At 43.2% G+C, this 23,471-nt stretch overlaps 1 protein-coding gene across 2 annotated transcripts in view; it reads right to left on the bottom strand.

The window, feature by feature from the left end:
* The window catches only part of TMEM178A (transmembrane protein 178A), a 150,343-nt gene that overhangs the window by 44,516 nt on the left and 82,356 nt on the right, over positions 1 to 23,471 (bottom strand). Inside the window, exon 1 of one of the 2 annotated variants that reach the window (XM_030195910.1) lies at positions 17,462 to 17,544. The exons of the other annotated variant lie outside the window; for it this stretch is intronic. The gene's annotated coding sequence lies outside the window, so the exon portion shown is untranslated. Of the gene's footprint in view, positions 1 to 17,461; positions 17,545 to 23,471 lie in introns of those variants that run through there. 2 annotated transcript variants of the gene reach the window in all.

Below are 23,471 nucleotides of genomic sequence, written 5' to 3'. Positions count from 1 at the left end.
CGTACCAGAGCCCTAGCTCATCTGCTCCCTGAAACCATCCTTGTCTTACTTACTTCTCCTAGAACTCACAGGTTGCAGGACAGCAGCAGTTCATGGAGTCCCTAAGAGGCGTTCCATCAAATACATACCCAAGCCTTGGAAGCTCAGCCACATTGTTTCAGCGATTTTCTTACTACCCCGTTTCTCAATCTGCTACTGGATCAGTGAGCATATATGTTTCATTCTCCCATTTGCAACCAGAATTGGTAGATCAGACTATTACATAGGAGGGACCCATAATTGTTGCCTTACATGGTTCTTGATGAAAAACTGATCATGACAACACTATGGGGTCTAAATAAAAGAAAAAAATGGATCATTAGTGTCAAGCTTACACACCCTGCCTGGTTACAGATCATGACAGAGTGAGTTATCAATAAATATTATTCCCAACACACCTTTTTAACCCAGTCTGTCATTGTCCTAACTAACTCAGATAAAGATCAATATGGTCTGTCCAGTCTGCCCAGTAGGGCCGTGCTATTTGCTTTCCTCATGCCTGTATTTATTTTGAGGGTTGCACCTGCTCCACATTGCAGATTACTTTCCCTATGACTGCTTTTATTTTACCTGCTATGTACTGCAGGTTACTGTCCCTATAGTTTCTTAGGTTAACCACAAGAGGTCGTTTCTGAGTCACTTCTCAGTTGTTTTGAGTTGAGCTGCTCAATTCTTAGTTTCCATCCTCTTGCCCTCTAGGGATCCAATATGTTTATCCCGCTCCTTTTTTAATTCTAGCACCATTTTTGCCTCCATTACACCTTTTGGGAGAGCATTTCAGGCATCCAACTCTTTCTATGACCAAACATTTCCTGAGGTTGTTTTCGATTCTGCCTCCTTGTAGCCTGATATCATGTCCTCTGATTCTAGAGCTTCTTTTCATGTAAGGCGGCTTGTTTGTTCTGTAGTTCCTTTTGGGTATTTAAAGCTCAGTATATGTGCCAGCTTTGTGGGTGCTTGAGCACCCCCAATATGGAACAAACTCCTTTGCTGTGACCAGGGAACATGCAATTATGTTGCGCTTAGCATCCCCAATCATTTTGAAAAGTTGGCTTCTATAATGTCGGTATCGTATCTCCTCCAACCCTCCTCTCCTCTAGAGTATATATATTGAGGATCTCCACTCTCTTCTTATATGTCTTCTTATGGAGACTGCATATCATTTTGGTTGCTTATGTGCTTAGTGAGATACAGCCTCCAAAACTGAATGCAGCACTGCCTATCTTGTATTGGGAATTATCACATCCTCCATCCTGCTGCTTGTGCCCCTCTCTGTGAGGCCAAGCATATTTCTGGCTCTGGCCACTGCCTTGTCACATTGTTTTGCCACCTTCAGATCCTGAAATACTAACACCCCAAGGTCTTTCTCCCAGTGGCGTACCAAGGTGGGGGTGGTCTACTCCGGGTGCACGCCGCTGGGGGGTGCTGCACGTCTGTCTGCAACGCTCGTTCCCCGCTCCTTCTGTCCCGGAACGGGTTACTTCCTGTTCCAGGGCAGAGGGAGCAGGGAACGAGCGAAGCCGACAGGCGCGCGGCACCCCCCCCCCCCCCCAGCAGGTGAAGATGCACCCGGGGGGGGGGTCGTTTCACCGCTGGGGGGGGGTGCCACGCGTCTGTCGGCAATGCTCATTCCCTGCTCCCTCTGCCCCGGAACAGGAAGTAACCTGTTCTGGGGCAGAGGGAGCAGGGAACAAGTGTTGCCAACAGACGTGCGGCACCCCCCCAGCAGGTAAAGATGCACCCGGGAGGGGGTGTCTGTCGTTTCGCCAGGGGGGGTCGCAATGCACCCGAGGGGGGCACACCGGCGATCCGCCCCGGGTGTCAGCTACCCTAGGAACGCCACTGCTTTCTCCTAGTTCATGTGCATGAACCTCTCCCCTCATATCACATATAGCTCTCTTGGGTTTCCGTACGCCAAATGCATCACTCTGTACCTCTCTGCACTAAAGGATAACTGCCAATATTCAACCACTCTTCTAGTTTTTGTAGATCATTTCTCATTTTGCCTACTCCCTTCAGAGTGTCCACTCTGTTACAGATCTTCATGTCATCCACTAAAAAGACAAATTTCCCCTTCTAACCCTTTAGCAACAGTGTTCATAAAACTATTGAACAGAATCAGCTTCAGGGCCAAGCCCTGAGGCACTCCACTACTTACCTTTGAATGAATGCCATTTACTCAGTGGCGTAGCCACAGGTGAGCCTGGGTGGGCTGGGGCCCACCCACTTAGGGCTCAGGCTCACCCAACAGTAGCAAATGTTTAGTAGTAGCTGGTGGGGATCCCAAGCTCTGCCAGCTGAAGACTTCCCCCTGATGGTAACGAAAACGCTACTCTCCACAATAACGGCACCTGCACATGCTCAGTTTTCAGTGCATGCCTGCTGCAGACTGCCAAGATGGAAAGAAGCATTTTCTCACCAGCTGAGATGTTTTTTGGGTGGTGGTTGAGGGGAGGGGGAGAGAACACTTGGTGCCCACCCACTTCTTGCCTAGGCCCACCCAAAATCTATTGTCTGGCTACGCCCCTGCATTTACTACTACCCTCTGCCATCTGTTAGTCAACCAGTTTGTACTCCAGTTGAATACCCTGATATCCATCCCCAGGCCACTCTGTTTAGTTATAAATCTCTATGAGGAACTGTATCAAAGACCTTGCTGAAATCCAAGTATACCACATCCAGCATGCACCCAGTCACTCAGTCAAAAAACAAATCCGATGTATTTGGCACAAACTGTCTCTCGTAAAACCATATTGCTTTGGATCTTGTAGCCCACTGGACTGTAAAGAAAAACTCGCCATCCTTTCCTACAGCAGCGTCTCCATTAGTTTTCCCCATCAATGAGACCAACTGGACTGTGAAAACAACATGACCTTTGGTTTTCTTAACTGGAGTTAGATGGTATTCATAACCTTTACCCAGAAACTCAAAAGTCAATAGAGGAAAGAGGCCTCTCCCTCTCTAGGAGCACTTTATCGCTGCTCTTGCGTACTCAGCTTACTTTGGCAATGTCCCAAACACTGAGGAGAATGTCAAGGAAAGATTGCATGTTTCAAAAAGAAGCTGGCAGATTTCCTGGTATTCATTTTGAATAATTTAATATCAGCCCCCTTATGATCAATTTGATATATTGCTCTTAATTGAAATATGGAGTTTGAGAAGGTCACTTGTGTTTACCGTATGGAAGTGAACTCCAGAGCATGATGAATCACAAAATCAAAAACTGAAAAGGTGATATTAAGCTATAGCAAATCAAAATGTATTAGAGATGCAACAACAAAACAAAGTCCACTGGACCGGTTTGCAAAATGGGAATAAAATCTATAAAACTGGCATTAGATGATGGCATAGTACAATTGATTTTCAAGATTATTCTTACACTGGTTTTACCTGTATCAGTCCTGTTTTGATTAGCGTCAGATGATGGACTGTGACCCAGGTAATTTAAAAAATGCAAAAACATTTTGGGGGATCTTCTGTCCTTATTTTGTATTCCTACTCCCAACTATCCAAGCCTGAATTCCGGGTAAGGTCTTTGGCTTTCTGGGCAACCAGGCAAAGTAAGTAAAAGTATATGTTCACAGCTCTTGGGAAAGAGATTCCCGATTCTTACACAATGATGTCACCTAGTGGATGGATTTAGAGCCCATGATTGCAGGGTACTGTGAGCAGAGAGAACACAAACAGGCAAAGACACAGAAAAAGACAGAACATATCAAAAGACAGAACAAATCAACTGGAGGTGCAGACGTGCTTCGGCTGCTAATGCTGTCTTCCGCGTGCATGGGAGAGCCGGCATTAGTGGTCAAAGTGTGCCTGCTGAATTAAGTGCTGCTCCTTCAGCACAGGCGGGACTTGATCAGGTGACGTCTTCGGCTGGTGGGGCTTGGCATCCCTGCCAGCAAAGGTAATGTTTTATTGTGGCGGTCGGAGGGAGAAAGGGGACAGAATACAAAAAAAAACCTGTCTTTGAGTACTAGTTAATTTATAATGCAATATAAAAATGCTATTAGGGAAATGAGACTTGATATACTGCCTTTCTGTGGTATTTTGCAACTACATTCAAAGCGGTTTACATATATACAGGAGGGTTAAGTGACTTGCCCATAGTCACAAGGAGCTGCAGTGGGAATTGAACCCAGTTCCCCAGGATTAAAGTCAGCTGCACTAACCACTAGGCTACTCCTCTACTTTTCTCCAAAATACATACTTTTTAATATTTTGTGCAATAAAGACCCTGGTCCCATCCCCAGCACTCAGGATTCTCCTGGAAAACAATAATATCAAAGCATACTGCTTTTCATAGATGGAGTGGAGAAGTGCCCTAATGATTAAAACAGGAAGCAGGGAATCAGGGAAGCTTGGGTTAAATCCTAGTGTGGCTGATTGCAAACTTGGGCAAGTCACTTAACCTTCTATTGCCTCAGGTACAAGATCAGACTGTGAGCTCTCCAGGGACAGGAAACATACACAATGTACTTGAATGTAATTTGCCTTGAGCTGCAACTTGGGGGGGGGGGGGGGGGGGGTAGGGAAGCATGAGCTAAATGCAAAATTCCTGTCCTCCTGAGTCATTTAGTACAGATTCCTTCTTGTTTAGACAGATACCATAAAATATGGTGTAGCATATCCTTGGAAAGAACATTGGGAGGGTTAGTTTTGCCCACTGTTCTAGTTTGGCCAGACCAACAGAGCAGTTTAAAAATAATAATAAAACATCTTGTTTATAATAATACAGTGTAGATAGCAGCCTAAAAAAGGAAAATGAAGCAGAAAATGAAATACAACAATCATGAAAGGATTAAAATAGATGAAAGAGCAAATCAGATGTATCTCAGCGGTTCAACTCCCACCCATACACATCATGGCTATGGAAAATATAGCCTACAGACAGGATTACATACTACTCCCAGGAGCTCTTCCACGCTACTACCATATAAATCTGTCTGTCTCGACTCCATCTAGGAAAATACTCTCAGGCTGCGTCATGTACCATTGCCAACTTCATTCAGTACTCTGTTCTGGACCATGTTCTGTAGAGCAGTGATTGTCAACCCAGTCCCCAGAGACCACCAGGCAGTGCATGAGAGAGATTTGTATGCACTGCCTTCTCAATATGCAAATCTCTCTTGTGCATGTTCATTGTGGATATCCTGAAAACGTGACTGGCTACGTGATCCCTGAAAACAGGTGTTGAAAACCACTGATCTAGAGCACACTAACTGTATTCTGTGTGTTGCTACCACTAAGGCTCAAAACTCAGGGGTTAACCCATATGTGGAATGTACCACATTGCCAGAATATACAGTAATATCTGTACAACGAGGCAACCTATAACAGGCTATACTTCTTGAAATTATATAAGAGAAGTTTAAAGAAGAGACAAGATTTTTCTTTGCAAAGATTTTTATACCCATAATCTCTCTGGTGGAAATGAAAACGGTAACGGAATTCAAACATGCGTGGGATAAACATAAAGAAATCCTGTGCCGAAGGAATGGATCCTCAGGAGCTTAGTCAAGATCGGGAGGCGGGGCTGGTGGTTGGGAGGCGGGGATAGGGCTGGGCAGACTTATACGGTCTGTGCCAGAGCCGGTGGTGGGAAGCGGGACTGGTGGTTGGGAGGCAGGAATAGTGCTGGACAGACTTGTACGGTCTGTGCCAGAGCCGGTGGTTGGGAGGCAGGGCTGGTGGTTGGGAGATGAGGATAGTGCTGGGCAGACTTATATGGTCTGTGCCAGAGCCGGTGGTTGGGAGGTGGGGCTGGTGGTTGGGAGGCGGGGATAGTGCTGGGCAGACTTATACGGTCTGTGCCCTGAAGAGCACAGGTACAAATCAAAGTAGGGTATACACAAAAGTAGCACACATGAGTTGTCTTGTTGGGCAGACTGGATGGACCGTGCAGGTCTTTTTCTGCCGTCATCTACTATGTTACTATGTTACTATCTTGCATCACATCATCACAGAAAAGAAATTTGGTGCTACAAATTTGTTCTCGTTAGACAACAAGAGTAATGGGTAAAGACAATAAAGTAGGCACATGATCCTTGCAGTGACTGAAAACCTTTTGTTCTGCTGAAAAAAATGATTTATAGTTTGCCTTGCTAAACACAAATATAAGATAAGTTATTGAAGTTTGAAATTGTTATTCCTATCAGGGTTGCAAAACAGTGTGACAAGAGAGTAGTTAGAGCCAGTGGAATGTTAAGGTGCCTACCAAGAGACATAAACAGTAGAAAAAGAGACAGTAATGTCCATTAGTGAAACCTGTCCTGGATGGAACTACTATTAATAATCATTTCTATAGCACTACTAGACACTGTACACATTATAAACAGGTACTTTCTCTGTCCCCTAGGGGGCTCACAATCTAAGGGTACCTGGGGCAACGGAGGGTTAAGTGATTTGCCCAAGGTTGTAAGGAGCTGCAGTGGGAATTGAACTCAGGTTGCCAGGATTAAAACCTGCTGCACCAGGGGCGTAGCCAAACATCACGGTGGGAGGGGGGCCAGAGCCTGAGGTTGGGGGCACATTTTGAGTGCCACCTTGGCGCCGGAGACCGCTGAGCGTCAGCGTGCACAGGAGGAGCAGGAAGAAAGAAGAGCAGGGGGCAAGCTGCGAACACAGCTGCACCGGAGACCACTGAGCATCAGCATGCACAGGAGGAGCAGGAAGAAAGCGCAGGGGGCAAGCAGTGAACGCGGCGGCGTCAGAGACCGCTGAGCATCAGCATGCACAGGAGGAGCAAGAAGAAAGAAGAGCAGGGGGCAGGCAGTGAATGCAGCTGCGCCAGAGATCGCACTGAAGAAGGCTTTGGCTGGCAGGGGTTGGGGACCCCCGCCAGCCAAACCAGGGGCCCGAATGAAATTTGTGGGGGCCCAGGTCCCCGTGGGCCCCGTAGCTATGCCCCCGTGCTGCACTAACCATTAGGCTACTCCTCCACTCTCTGTTTCTTGAGACAACATGTCCAAAAAATATAAACAGTCCAGAGTATAGAGGCAGTCTAGAGGGAGACTACCATAATCGAGCAGCAGTATCTGCATCACGTGAGTCTTAGAAACTTTCACATGTATACCTATGGAGGAAAGTGTGGATATCACAGAGGTACCACATGCACAAAATCAAGCATGCTTCAGTGTAAAGAAAGTTCTAGAATAAAGAGTCTGGGACCGGCGGTGTTGAATGGGGTTAGACTAAGATATAGCACAAGAAGATATGTGGATGCATGGAAGTTTCCCAGTGAAGATGATGAGGGTATAAACCATACTGGAATAAGCAGATAGGATCCTTAGTGATGGGGAATTAAAGGTCATGCTGCCAATCAAATAGATTCTGCGTTGTTGAACTGAAAAGGAATGAAGACTACATGAACCTTGCAGTTTTTTATCTTCATATATTTTTTCTCTTTCTATACCAGCTTATCCACTTGCAAATGCTACAATATTTATGTATCATTGAGAACTGGAGATTCATATGTTTCTAATGAGATACGACCATGTCCTGGGAAGCAGATAAAATCTTGATCATCTAATAATTAGAAATGGCAGCAGGGTTTTGAAACAAATTGTCATGTAAGTTTCGGCTTTCCCATGCCTAGGAGGGATGTGGTACTGTGCGTGGCACTGTGTGAGTCTATTTTCAAATTAATTTTAGTTTTCTAAACACTATGGTCATGGAAGAATTAACGCTTAGGGAAACTTGGCACTTGACTCGCCCTTTGAGATGTGCTAATTCAATGGCTCTCAAGGCAAATTTTGCCCTAGGAAATAAATCAGCTACTAACAGAAAGAAGATTGGGGGAGGGGGGACCAGAGCCACCACTGTTTGAAGAAGTCTGTCTATTACCCCCAAGCTCCAGGCATTATCCTGCAGTTGATGGGCAGTATCAGTGAGCGGGGTTTCTTTCCTGCTTCTTCTTTCTCTGCTGCTTTTCCTCTGCAGGGTGAACCATGGAGGACCCCATTTATATTACGATGGAGGGCCTGTAAAGGGTTAATCATGCCCTCATTATGATAGTCAATAATCAGGATCCTGCTCTGCATAGTGAAATCTGAACTGTGATTCTGTTGACGCAGTGGGATAAAACCAGGGATGGCAAAGAGACAGATCTGACAAAAAAATTGCACAAAAAGGGATGACATAAGGGCAAGGGTACAAATGAGAGCGAGAATAAAAGAATAAAGAAAATTAAGGCAGAAGAGGCAGTTCAGATGGAAAAGAGCCTGTACACAGGAAGCAGCTAATGAATGAATTTGGATTATAATAAGTCATAGGATAAAAAAGGCTCTAGACATACTGATTAGAGAACACTGACAAAAATAGACTTCTTTCTATGATTTCAACAATATGGAGCTAAGTATTTCATTGTTTTCCTATTTAGCATGTAAAGAACTAGGGGACCAAATTGGTCACATGGAACAGTAAGAAATCTTGATATGGGCCTCTTCTCTCTATACAAATCTTAATAATAATATTTCAGAATGTGGAAATAATTAGGTATCAGGTTCCAAATGAAATTTAGAGAAAGATGTTGGGGTGGGGGGAGCACAGGTTTTTAGCTCAAAATTTTCTTGTACAAGTTTCAAGGGATTTTGGCTAAGTAACTTATTGCATTCTGGGCCCCTATTTATTAAACTATGTTAGTGTATATTAAAAACTATATTAAACATCTAACAATTAAAAGACAAAAACACTTAGGGGCCCTGTTACTAAGCTATGTGAGGCACTAACTCGAACCTAATGCAGCGAAAATTGCCTAACGCTAAAAGTGTTCCACATTAGTTTTGCCATCTGTGCACAAAGAAGCCCATGCTATTTCATTTTGGGGGGGGGAGGGGGCACGTGAGGGGCAGAAAATGGGCAAGGAAGCACTATTCAGCTAGCCTGGTGACATTAGTGTGCTAACTGAATCATGCTGGCTTAACGCGGGAGTCTGTAGCACCTCCTAAACAGGAACCAGGAAGTGCTTCAACGTTGTTGTTTTTTTTAATGGCTGCCCGCTAATAACATTTGTTCATGGCCAGAAATTCAAGGGTCCTTTTAGTAAGCCACGGTAAAAAGTGGCATGCAGGTTTTGGGCGCACGCTGAAATATTTTTCAGCGCACGTACCAAAAATGCCTTTTCCACACACACACCCCCACCGAAAATGGATGTGTGGCAAAATCAAAATTGCTGTGCGTCCATTTTGAGTGTTTGACCTTACCACCAGCCATACACCTAGCAGTAAGGAATCTGCGCGGTAATGACCTGTGCGCGTCCGCTACGAGCAGCAGAAAATAAACATTTTTCAAATGCGCATAGCGGACGCGTGCCAAAAATGAAATTACCGCAAGAGCTACGTGGTAGTTGGGTGGTAAGTTCATTTTGGCGAGCATTGGGCACACGTAGACGCTTTTGTGGCTTAGTAAAAGGGGCCCTAAATAATTAGGAAAAAAGGCTATTTTAGAGCTGTGCTAAAAATGGGTGTGCTAAGCACAGCTTAGTAAAAGGACCCCTTAATGACCTGCATTAATTGCACACATTAGCTATTATGTTAAACACCTAACAAAGAATTTCATGTCAGCAAAACTGCCAAATCACCCAGTTCTAGGAGGAGACTTTTTGCACAGTCCTAGTGTTGAACTTACATCCCATAGAAGTGTGGTATTTGTAGTCCCTGATTTTAGCCATTGAAATCAGTACTGCGGGTTCCATAACGCATCATGATGAGGATGTTAGAAATCCAGGATTGCCCTAATCATAGAAGCCAGCTTTGTGGGTGCATGAGCACCCCCAATATTGAGCAACCTCCTTGATAGTGTCCAGGGACAGATCATTTCCGTTGGGCTTAGCACCTCCAATCATTTTGAAAAGTTGGCTCCTATGGTCCTAATCTCCCTCCTATTGCTGGTAACTTGGCAGCTCTTATTATAGGGAAGGGTTGATGAATACACCTTGCAATGTGGGGGTTGTTAATACCTGTTAACTGGTAATGCAACAGATAACTTGGACATTAACTGCATCTTCAGAGATGCAGTTAACTAAATTTTGCATTAGCACATGCATTATTAACATTTGGTAGCAATGTTTGCCCTATGTTAATGTCTTCCCACAAGTGTCAAGAATGCCTCCTATTATGCCTTCTCACTGGGTGATTGGCATGCAGTTTAAATCAGAGTATAGAACGTCACTATGAGAAGACTCATAAGAATTTTGTATCCTGAACCAAAATCTTCTTTAATGCAGTAATCAAACAAAGAAAAATAACATACAGTTCATATGTGCTGTGCTGGACAAATTTCACCAGCACTCGCTCGCTCGCTCTCTCTCTCTCTCTCTCTCTCTTGCATGTTATCATCAAAAACCCGTTCTATGCTTTTGATTCAATTCTCACAGACTGCTATGCTATTCTCACATAGGGAAAGATTTACACTTTCAATAAAAGTCAGAATTGATAGCAATTGACATATACCACACGTACAGCTCCTGAGGTAGATAATGGTCCTTTGGATGAATGATATATGAGACCCAATTCCTATTGGACTGTTATTTTTAGAGAACATTAGAGGGAACATCACAAAGAATAAGTTCTCTCAGGTTATATCGATAAGATAAAGAATAAAGCATATAAACAAACCCAGCTACAAACAAGTGAGTGTAGTCGCTAGGATGATCAGAAGATAAATATCTATGGAAAAATATCCTAAGATATTCACTTGAAGTCACTTCCTCATAAGTCCAGTTGTCTCTTTTCTTTATACTTTCAGTCTTATTTTCAAAAGAGAAGGATGCCCATCTTTCAACACAAATCGGAAGATGGGCGACCTTCTTACAGGGTCGCCCAAATTGGCATAATCGAAAGCCGATTTTGGGTGTCCCCAACTGCTTTCCGTCGTGGGGATGACCAAAGTTCCCGGGGGCATGTCGGAGGCGTAGCGAAGGCAGAACTTGGGCGTGCCTAACACATGGGCATCCTCGACCCATAATGGAAAAAAAAGGGAGTCAGTCCCTGGTGAGCATTTGGATGACTTTACCTGGTCATGTTTTTCTTATGACCAAGGTACAAAAAGGTGCCCGAACTGACCAGATGACCACCAGAGGGAATCGGGGATGAACTCCCCTTACTCCCCCAGTGGTCACTAACCCCCTCCCACCCTCAAAAAAGAACTTTAAAAATATTTTGTGCCAGCCTCAAATGTCATAGGTACATCGCAGCAGTATGTAGGTCCCTGGAGCAGTTTTAGTGGGTGCAGTGCACTTTAGGCAGGCAGACCCAGGCCCATCCCCCCCTACCTGTTACATTGGTGGTGGTAAATGTGAGCCCTCCAAAACCCACCAGAAACCCACTGTACCCACATCTAGATGCCCCCCTTCACCCCTTAGGGCTATGGTAGTGGTGTACAGTTGTGGGTAGTGGGTTTTGGGGGGGGGTTGGGGGGCTCAGCACACAAGGTAAGGGAGCTATGTACCTGGGAGCTTTCTCTGAAGTCCATTGCAGTGCCCCCTAGGGTGCCCGGTTGGTATCCTGGTATGTCAGAGGGACCAGTGCACTACAAATGTTGGCTCCTCCCACGACCAAAGGGCTTGCATTTGGTCATTTCTGAGATGGGCGTCCTTAGTTTCCATTATTGCAAAAAATCAGAAACGACCAAGTCTAAGGACGACCATCTCTAGGGATGCCCTAAATGTCCAGATTTGGGCGTCCCTGACAGTATTATCGAAACGGAAGATGGACGCCCATCTTGTTTCGATAATATGGGTTGCCCCGCCCCTTCGCCAAGATGTCCTGCGAGGAAGTCCTCAGGAAAACTTGGGTGCCCCTTAAGATTATGCCCCTCTTTATGTTTATTCCAATTTCCCATATCCATCAAAGTAGTCCTCTACAAATGTTATAATGTTAGTTAGTCCTTAAAATCAAACTTACAGATTTTCACTTTTAATCCATAAGCTCTCAAAATTGCAACAGAGATTTGTTCAAAGGATCTTATCTTGAATAACCAAGAACCAATTATTGAGAAGCATCCATGTTTTGATATACTGCATCAGGGTGGATGGCCACCACTTAAAAACAGTATCTCATTTTGCCTTATATCTTGCCATAGCATCAACGGTCAAAGAAGGCATATTTAAACAATCAATTATTTCTATATGAAAAGTTGCAATTCTGGTCACTGCATCTCAAAAAAAGATATAACAGAATTAGAAAAAAGAATAGAGAAGGCAACCAAAATGATTAAAGAAATGGAATAATACTCATATGATGATGATGGGCTAAAGAGGTTATGGTTCTTCAATATGGGGAAGAGTTGGATGAAGGGAGATATGATGACAGGACTATAAAATGCTTGGTAGGGTGCTACATGAATTGATTTGTTTACTTTTTCAAAAAGTAGAAAGACTAGAAGATGCATGATGAACATTTAAAACATGCTTGACCATGTTCAGTCCACGAGAGTTGCAAGAAGACCATAAGAACATAAGAATAGCCCTACTCAGTCAGACTAATGGTCCATTTAACACAGTATCCTGTTTCCAGCATTGGCCAATTCAGGTCACAAGTACCTGGAAGACCCCAAATAGTAGCAACATTCCAAGCTACCAATCCTAGGGCAAGCAGTGGCTTCCCCATGTCTATCTCAATAGCAGACTATGGACTTTTGCTCCAGGAATTGGTCCAAACCTTTTTTTAAACCCAGATACACTAACCACTGTTACCACACACTCTGGCAACAAGTTCCAGAGCTTAACTATTGATTGTGTGAAAAAATATTTCCTCCTATCTGTTTTAAAAGCATTACCACGTAATTTCATTGAGTGTCCCTAGTCTTTGTACATTTTGAAAGCGTAAAAAATCGATGCACTTCTACTTGTTCTATACCACTCAGGATTTTGTAGACCTCAATCATATCCACCCTCAGCCGTCTCTTTTACAAGATGACGAGCCCTAACCTCTTCAGCCTTTCCTCATATGGGAGGAGTTCCATCATCTTTATCATTTTAGTTGCTTTTCTTTGAACCTTTTCTAATTCCCCTATATCTCTTTTGAGATACGGCGACCAGAACTGAACACAATACTTGCTCTATTGTACAATATAGAAAGTGCTTAAAGGCTCAGATGTATACACAAGTTTTTGCCAAAAATTAAGGACTGGTGTTTTGTATTTTCTGTTGTTTTATCTAATGTATTTGAAGAATAGTGTATTATTTGTAAAGATTTTATTATCTGTGTAATTTGGAAACCACCTAGTATTGTAAGTTAGTGTGGTCCATACATTTTTTAAAATAAATATATAAAAAATGCTTAAGATGAGGTTGCACCATGGAGCAATACAGAGACATTATAGTGTTCTTGGTCTTAATTACCATCCCTTTCCTAACAATTCCTAGCATTCTATTTGCTTTTTTGGCTGCTGCCGCACACTGGGCAATGCCATCTAGATCTGTTTCTTGAGTGCTGACTCCCTAGGTAGACCCTAACATTCGGTAACTATGGTTTGGATTATTCTTCCCAATATGTATCACTGTGCATTTGTCCACATTAAATTTCTTCTGCCTTTTGGATGCCAGTGTTCCAGTTTCCTAAGGTCTTCCTGCAATTTTTCACCGTCTGCTTATGTTTTAACAACCTTGAATAGTTTTGTGTCATCTGCAAATTAAATCACCTCACTTGTCATTTTGATTTCCAGATCATTTATAAATATATTAAAGTGGAATAACAAGCGCCCCAGAATTGCATTGAATGTGCTATGTAAACCCAAAACACATGGGGATATGGGATTACTCAGTATCAGGTACCTCATAATTGCCTGCACTATGAGACATGTGCGTGATTGGCTTGTGGGGAGTCAGCAGTTCACAAACACCCAGCTGGAGGCCTCGTTGGTGCCGGGGGTGCATCTCAGTTGTCTAGTGCATACTCCAAAAATAAGACCTGCCGGACAGCAACCTTTGAACTGTTTTGTGTGATCAGCAAGAGCGATGTGGCGATGGTTGTGTCGCAGGCAGGGCTTTGCAGCAGATGCCACTCCGTTTGTGTCACTGGGCCTGAATCCAGATTTTCCAGATGGATCATCGGCAAAACATTTCAAATCTTGGAGGATGAAAGGGATTCAATACCTTTATCAACTGCTGGATGAGAAAGGGCAGGTCAAGCCACTTGCAGACTTACAGAGAGAATTTGGTTTGACAGCATCAGACTTTTTTGCATACGCACAGGTGAAACCCTATGCCCACTCATTGGGAGCAGTAAATTTGCAGGAAACGATCTCAACAGCACTCACACTGGGATCGCAAAATTTAGTGCCACTACGATTTCACCACAGACATCTCCTGGATACAATGGAAGATATTGACTATTGCAAAATAGCGGAAAGTTGGAAGCAGGAACTAGAGATCAAGTTCACGGCTGATATGTTACAAAGCTTCCTGCTATCCATTCTGCATAGGGCAGCATTTACTCGGCAATGGGAGCAGCAGTATAAGTTTGCTACGCGGGCCTACATAGCGCCAGCCAGGGCAGGGAGGGCGGGTTTTGGAACAGGGAATTGCCCTAAATGTGGAGAGAAAATGGCAACTTTGGGCCATATGTTCTGGCTGTGCTCACAGATTAAAACATTTTGGATGCAAATTTTGGCAGAGACTAGCCAATGCTGGAAGCGGAAAGTGGAAGACACCCCGTTGTTATTATTTGACATATATGCAATTGCAAAACCGATCCCAGCGGGATGTATAGGCTTTCTCAGAAGGGCAGTGCTGACCGGAAAGAACGTGATTTTGCTCAGCTGGCGAGAGACTCAGGCACCCATAAGAGAACTGTGGAGAACAAAGATGACAGAATTATTACACCTGGAACTGTGTGGATTTGCTAAGTCTGCTCATTCAGAGCAGGAGCGGAACGCATTTCGTAGGGTGTGGGAGCGCTACTGGACCACCCTTCAGCCCCACACCAGGCAGAGGATTCTGCACAGATTGAAATGGAGTGTCGAGACTACAATAGCACCTTCAACAGTTCTAAAGAAGTGATACCAGATCCCAAGCCCAGAACTTTGAGGGGGGGAGGGTGGAAGAGAAAGAGGGAGGGGAGGGCCGGCAAAGGAGGGAGGGGGTGGGGGTTTTACTGGAATAATGGACTAATGATAACGTTTGCTCATTGATTCAGTAGTTGTGAGACTGGATAGTTGGCTGTTTGGTTATTATGGGGGGGTGGTGTTAAAAGATGGAACCATTGATGACAAAAGGATGCTGGGTAGCTATTTGATGTATAAGCTTTTTCGTTATTATCTGATAGCAATCTTGGACATGTATATTTATTGATAATCTTGTCAATAAAAAGATTTAAACATAAATATATTAAATAGTACCGGTCCTAGGAGAGATCTCTGCAGCACTCCACTATTCACCCTCCTCCACTGAGAAAAATGAGAATTTAACCCTACCCTCAGGTTTTCAGGATATCCCTAATGAATACACATGAGAGAGATCTTCATACAATGGATGTAGTGAGCATGCCAGTTATGCACGTAACTTAATTGTTAAATTAGATGCTAATTGGTGTTTTATGAATAATTGGCTATAAATGGTGCTAATTGGCGCTAATTTGCAATTACGCATGCAACTGCACGTAGGACTTCTTTTACAAAGCCGCGTTAGTGATTCGTGTGCGGCAAATGTGAGGAAACCCATTCAATTCCTATGGGCTACCTCTCATTTGCCGCACAGGAATTGCTAGTGTGGCTTTGTAAAAGAAGCCTGTAGTCAGTATTCTCTAACTTTTTAGACTGGTTTACATCCTATCTTTCTGCTACAGCATATGCAGTACTTTGGAAAGCAACTGAATCAAAACCATTAAAACTTGCCTGCTGCGGAGTGCCACAGGGCTCTATCTTATCCCCAGTTTTGTTCTACATCTTTTTAGCACCCCTCCTAACCCTTATTCAATCTTTGGGCCTTACTGGCTATGCATACACAGACAATATTCAAATACTAGCTTCATAATCCTTAAAGCAACTTAAGTGTCATTTTTTCCACAAAAGAAACACAACATCCACTGAGCACAATATCTATTGCTGTCATCCCCTTGTCTTTAGTGCTCTCATTGAAGATTTTGGGGTTAATATTGACTCACATTTGTAATTTTAGGAACATCTCTCTTCAGTGAATAAGAAATGTTTTTATAAGTTGAAAATTATTCACTCTGTTCAATCCTCACTGTCACAGAAAGCACTGAAAATCTTGGTTCATTCATTAGTCTTTGACCATTTGGACTATTGCAACTCAACCACAATTGATGCAAAATATGGCAGTCAAGATCATCAATGGGGCAAAGAAATATTACAGCAAGAACACTGGCTTCCTATTAAACACTGTATCACTTTTTAAGCTTCTTACCGTAGTACATACGATTTACTACTCAAGCCTACCGGAATTCCTATCTCAGCTTCTAGTACCATACTCTGCCCCACATTCACTGCATTCCACTCAACAGATCAGGCTCCTTCCACATTATTTGTTTTGGAAACTATTCGTGATGCTATATTCAGAATCATTGGACCAACCCTCTGGAACGCACCACCTTTAAATCTATGTTTAGAACCATTGTACCAACCATTTAAAATAGGGCTTAAAGCCTAGCTTTTTAATGATGCATTTGGTAACTGAAAATTCCTTTGTTTGCATGCTCTGATTGAGACTGCAAAACTTTACTCCACTTTATTTTAACTTTACTCCACTTTATTTCCCCTTAAGTATGATGTAATGTTTACATTCCTCCCTACTAAGCATGAGGTAACTTTGAACACTTTTATACAATCCTAACTGTATTATTGTAAACTGCCACGACGGCACTGCCATTGGTGGTATATGAAACATAAATAAACTTGGAAACCTTAACGGGGGTGTGGAAATGAGAGAAGCAAGAGCAGATAGGGGCATGCCTAGCACTTGCGCCTGCAGGTTCTAGAATACCATCAGTTACAGGCCTAACTGACGGCAGTTAGGTAGGCATGAGCGTTTACACCAGCCATTGAGGTGATTGAAGTTTGAACTGTGACCTATTTTATAATAACTTGGGAAGCAAAAGGATTCTCTGAGTTCAACCCAGTGAGATGTGGGATGCACACATTAGAAACTAATTAGGAAGATCAACTGGAAAGAAGCAGCAAGCTTTAAAATCCTAGCATTTTCTCATTGAAATGAGATCCATGATCCCTGTGGAGCAATGTAAGTGCAAATAAAATTCTGACCTGTTTTGCAGCCATACTTTGGCATGTTTACAATTATTCCGATCTCTATTCTAACACCATTCAATGAGTGATCTTGGTCATTCCTGTTATCGAGTGCTTTCTTCCCCAGTTCAATCCAACACTTGATTGATGAATTTTAAAGGAAACCTTAAACAGTCTGGAAGCATTCCTTTGAGTACATGTTGCATTATTTTCCACATACCTTGTTATAAAAAACCTTTGCAAATTCTCAGATTTACCACAGCATCTGCAACTAAGGAAAATAATAAACTGGCTTCTTTATGCTTGGTATGCGAGTACTTCTCTGCATAATGGAAGAGGCTGGAATCTGCTGCAGCATGTTTTGTGTTGTCATCTGCAGGTTCTTCATGCTGTTCTGTTATGTTTGGTTTCATTCCTTTCCACATCATCAGACACACATTGCCTCCAGCTGTTTTCACTTTAAAAGTTTCTACTGTGCCATTCTGGAGGCAATGATACCAAGCTTTTTCCAAAGAGAAAAGGGCCTTTATACAATTCTGCAACCACCTACGTGGGTAAAAGGCAGAGTACATGCATGCGTTTACAGCATTTTCAGAGCGGATGTAAATTTCTGCTTGGCCATTTGCATGCTATTCAGGATAGTTCTGGGAGCCAATTTTATAAAGGTATGTATTTATTTATTTATTTATTTATTGTCTCATGATCTACCGCAGTGGGCTATGGCAATAGCTTCTTTGTAATTTACAAATTAAACAGTAGACAGAGAAAGGTGAGAAAGAGAGGGGATAGTGTAGAGGGGATTGGCAGGAAAGGAGTGGGGCACAGAGAAAATACTTCTTTATGGAAGGGGATGCCCGGAATGACCTCTTGGGAAGATGGTGGAGACAAGGACTGTATCTGAATTCAAGAAAGTATGGAACAGGCATGTGGGATCTCTTAGGGGAAGGAAGAAATAGTGGATGATATGGATGGGCTATATGGCCCTTATCTGCTGTCATGTTCTATGTTTCTGTATATTACAGCCTATGAATTCCAAAAAGGAAAAGCTCTAGGGCACAATGCAGGTAGCGTGGCAAGTACTAGAAGTAAACTTAAAAAATGGGGCTCATACCCTGCTTTAGAAGTGAGGTGGTTAGTGCCATGCAATATGGAAAACCAACCCATTTGGAAATGTTGCCCCCATAGCAAACTCTGTTCCTCATTAGGGAAAAGGGCAAGGAAAGAGAAGGTTACCATATTTCTGGTAGATGAATCTGTCTATAGACAAATTCTCCAAGGTACATGGCACTTTGGGTCCAGAGAAAGATAAGGACGGGGTCTTCAACCTGAAAGTTCCTTTATCTTCCTTCACTTTTTACTGTCCTGTAATTGAAGTGGCATTCTTTTCTGCCTACGTTTTAGTCTGTAAACCGTCTTGATGTAGCAATACCAAAGGCGTGATGGTAAGTTCTTCACAAACAATCTGGGAAGGGTAAGAGATGGGGTAGGGAGAAAGTAAAGAGAAAATGGTCACCGAGTTGATGCCAAAGCTCTACTGAAAAAGCCAAGTTGTTTTTCTAAATAAGGTGCCATTTTGGAGCCCTCTCACATACACATCCTGTTATCAATGTACCCCTCCATCTGTCAGTGTTGCAAAAGAATATTAATAAGGTCCAGAGCAAGATTCAAAGACACAAGCCATGTGCCTCCGGTCAAACCTGTACTATATCTCTCCCCTTCCGCACTTAGTTTCTCCTCTTTACACTTCCCTTTCCAAGTGAAACCAGGAGAGTTTCAAGTAATATTTTATTTTGAGTTGCAACACATCATTCATAAATAGGAATTTTTACAGCGTCACAAATAAATGATTAAACTGTGTGTGTTCAGATTAATGCTCTGAATGGGAACTTTCAAGCTGTTGCCCAGAAATATATGAGAACAGTTTTCGAAGAGATAAAAATACAAGCAACAAGATGTGCCTTGGAACATGAGCTTGTATTGCTGTCCAGAAAGCACAGTCAGCCAATACTGTTGGTGCCAAGCACATTCATCTTAAAGTGTTCTCAAAATGCACCATGTTGCACCAGTTTTGTAGTTATTTCCCCTTGCCTCTTATATCTGTCATTTTTCCATCCACTCCTCAGACAGCCTGACCATCAACTTCAGTTTCTCATGTCAGCTGACAAAGACTGAACCACAGAGATTTCTTCTTGTGCCTGCAGCTGCCTTTCCTTCTACCTTCTACATAAGAGTCGCCATACTGGGTCAATCAATGGTCCATCTAGCACAGTATCCTGTTTTCCAAACAGTGGCCAAGCCAGGTCACAAGTACCTGGCAGAAACCCAAATCATGGCAACACTCCATTCTACAAATCCCAGGGCAAGCAGTTGCTTCTCATGTCTGTCTCAACAGCAGACTATGGACTTTTCCTCCAGGAATTTGTCCAAACCTTTTTAAAACCCAGATATGCTAACCGCTGTTACCACATCCTCCGGCAAAGAGTTCCAGAGCTTAACTATTCATTGAGTAAAAAAGTATTTCCATGTAACTTCCTTGAGTGTCCCCTAGTCTTAGTATTTTTGGAACGAATAAAAAATCGATTTACTTCTACTCATTCTACACCACTCGGGATTTTGTAGACCTCAAAATATCTCCCCTCATCCATCTCTTTTCCAAGCTGAAGAGCCCTAACCTCTTTAGCCTTTTCTCACACGAGAAGAATTCCATCCCCTTTATCATTTTGGTCGCTCTTCTTTAAACCTTTTCTAATTCCGCTATATCTTTTTTGAGATATGGCAACTGGAACTGAACTTGAGCACACCATTTTTGCAATGTGAATAAGCCCCACCTGCCCATCAGACAGGAGACAGTAATATAAATCGTTTGCACTTCAGTGAACAGGGCTATGACCTCAATGAATGGACCAATCCTTGAAAGTATGATTTTAGGAGCGTATGCCTTTTGTTCTACCCACAGAGAAACTTGTCTGTATCTGCAACCAGACCAGCGTTTCACCCAGTAGTTGCTGTCCCCATCCCTATCCCCTGAATGTGAAACTGGCACAGGATTCCAGGTGCTATGACAGCTTCAGATATTTTGGACATTCTTAACAGAGCAACAGGCAGATCTGAGGAGTAGCCTAATGGTTAGTGCAGCGCACTGGGAACTAAGGGACCCAGATTCAAATCTCACTTCTGCTCTTTTCATAGTCCATAGTCTGCTGCAGTGGCGTAGCAAGGGCGGGGCAGTGGGGGCGGTCCGCCCCAGGTGTCAGCAGATGGGGAGGGTGCTCCGCTCCCGCTGCTCCCACCCTACCTTTAAAAAAATGTTGTGAAGCGGAGTTGCAGGCAGCGCCTTGCGTCTGCCCTGCTTGTAAAAGAAGTAAATCTCTTCTCCTCCTCCTCGTCGGGCCTCACTGTGTCCCGCCCTCCTCTTAGGTAACTTCCTATTTCCGCGAAGGCAGGACACAGTGAGGCCCGACGACGAGGAGAAGAGATTTACTTCTTTTACAAGCAGGGCAAACGCGAGGCGCTGCCTGCAACTCAGAGACATGTCTGACTGTGAGTCTGTGAATGGAGGAAAAGGGAAATGCACCATTGTGTCTCACTGTTAAGTGTGCACTTTTCAACTTGTTTAAGCTTTCTGGACTGCTTCTGTTAATGGAGTAAATGTGTATTTGAGACTAAATGGGGATGAACTGGTAAATACCTACTGTATCTAAATATATTAGACACTTGCAAGCCTGAAGGCTATTGAAGTGGTGCACATTCAGGTACAGTAGTTAGCTTTCTGTTCCTGGAGCTCTCACAATTTAAGTAAAAAAAAAAATCAAAGAGTTGATGTGGGATTCAGCAGCATGAAATGTGCGGTTTCCCCTGTAGAAGCCTGTGGCGGTGAAATGGGTCCCCGTTTCGACAAGAATGAAGATGGAGCACGTTTGAGTTAAGTTGTTTTTACTGCTGTGTGACGGCAAATTGGTGGGCAGAAATGTGAACACGTCACTTGCTGGATGCATTATTTGGGTGGCATTGAATGGCATTTTGGAAATTCAGAAGATTGAAAATTTTGAAAAAAATTGATGGGAGGTTTTTGGCCGACGATTGGTCTTAGTCAGAAAGTGCTGTGGTCCTCAAATTGAGTGGTTCACTGGGTTATACTAATAATACCCGGTTTCCACAGCATAAACCTGTGACTGCTGAGACCCTTTTCCTCCTTTTTGAATTCTTAATTTTTCAGTTTTTGAATCCTGAATAAAAAAGAAGATAGAAAAATTGAATTAAAAGAATAAAAATAGATGTGTATTTATAAATTACTATTAGAGCCCTCCCCCCCCCCATTCCCTTGTCTCCCCTCCCTTTCCCTTCTCAGGCCCCCCTCCCTCCCTTCGATAATCCTTCGTCCTCCCAACCCCCCTGATCTTATACTCTAATGTTCCAAAACCCTCCCTCCCCCCCTCCTACAACCTTTACTGGGGAAAGGGCATTCAAACTTTATTAATTTCTAAGACAGATTCATAACAAATTAAGAAGCAGACTTCGCCCACGTGGACTGAGCCCCTGTATGTATTGACTTCAAACTAGCATGAAATACCTTTTCCGCTTCGGGGCCCCTTTCACCTCCCTAGCTTCCCACGTGGTCAGCTCGTGTACCTGGTTCCTCCATTGCCAATACGCAGGTGGGTCTGGGGATATCCACCTTTGCAGGATGGTCCTGCGAGCCACCAGACATACTTTACGACACCAAATCCTAGTTCCCTCCGCCTGTGTTTTAAATGTTGACTGTATGTCTATATTGATCCCAAGTCCCCCTTACTGGTGCCTGTGCCGTTTTAGTCATGAACCTCTGAATTTGCCTCCAAAAGGCTCGCACTCCCAGGCAGCCCCAGAAGGCATGATATAAAGTGTGGGGCACCCCTTCCCGTGCACTCCGCTCCATGGATAAATCCTTCTTATCTGTTCCCTTCTCCACTTCTGCCAACTCCAGACTTCACGCCTTCTGTCTCGCTGCACCCTACGCCTGGAATAAACTTCCTGAGCCCCTATGTCTTGCCCCATCCTTGGCCACCTTGAAATCTAGACTGAAAGTCCACCTCTTTAACATTGGTTTTGACTCGTAACCACTTGCCTCCACCTACCCTCCTCTCCTCCTTCCTGTACACATTAATTGATTTGATTTGCTTACTTTATTTTTGTCTATTAGATTGTAAGCTCTTTGAGCAGGGACTGTCTTTCTTCTATGTTTGTGCAGCACTGCGTACGCCTTGTAGCGCTATAAAAATGCTAAATAGTAGTAGTAGTAGGGCATGTGGTCACATTTAACACATTTCGCATCCCTTGTGATACTCATATGCCCCCACTGTATAATGAATCTTTTTATGTATTCTTTTAATCCTGTGCATTCTAGATGCCAAATTCCCTATATAAGGGGCTGCCTGGTGACCAGAATTTAGAACATACTTTGTCTGTCCTTAGACTCAGAGTGTCCTCATATATCGACATATTAATTATTAATAAACTGAGCACATTTGTTTGCAGATTGGCAGGGTCACATAAAGTGAATTGCAATAGTCCAGCATGGACTGGATCATGGCCTGTAATACTGAATGTCAGTTTCAAAGTGTGTAAAAAATGATATACTTTTTATGTCATTTCATTTCATTCCTGCTCAATATTAAATTAGTAAGTAAATGTTTCACTATTACAGTCGTGTGGTTATTGACTGAACATCTTGCACTGGTTAAAAAGGGCTATGAGGCCAGACAGGAACACAGATAACAAATCCAGGCATGTACTAGGGTTTTAAGGCTTCTAATTTTCTTGATATCTTTGTACATTAATTGTAATAATACTCTGTTCATCTCATTCCGTTAATGACGATTGTCATTGCGGCATAATGTAAGCCACATTTGAGCCTGCAAAGAGGTGAGAAAATGTGGGATACAAATGCAGCAAATAAATAAATACATGTCCCCTCAAAAGTATATGGATTTACATGCACTATACTGTTAGTGTTCAAAGTTAATAAAGTCAAATTATTTCTTCTATTGTATTGCCCACTCCTTTGGCATCAGTTACTCAGATTATTTAGAGGGGAGTACTACAGTGATTTATGTATAGTTCTCTTGGAGGGAACTATAAAAGGCCCTGCTAACAATTAGCCAGGGGACTAGTTATTAGAGCCCAGGGGGCTCTGGGGCTGTGTGCTGCTGAGAAGCAGGAGGAAGCTTCCCTTCTCCTCAGGACTGGCCCGG

The sequence above is a fragment of the Microcaecilia unicolor genome, chromosome 3 (genome assembly GCF_901765095.1).
Source record: "Microcaecilia unicolor chromosome 3, aMicUni1.1, whole genome shotgun sequence".
Classification (NCBI taxonomy): Eukaryota; Metazoa; Chordata; class Amphibia; order Gymnophiona; family Siphonopidae; genus Microcaecilia; species Microcaecilia unicolor.
Note: the sequence above shows the minus strand (reverse complement) of the source record. Positions and strands in the feature narration are given on the sequence as shown.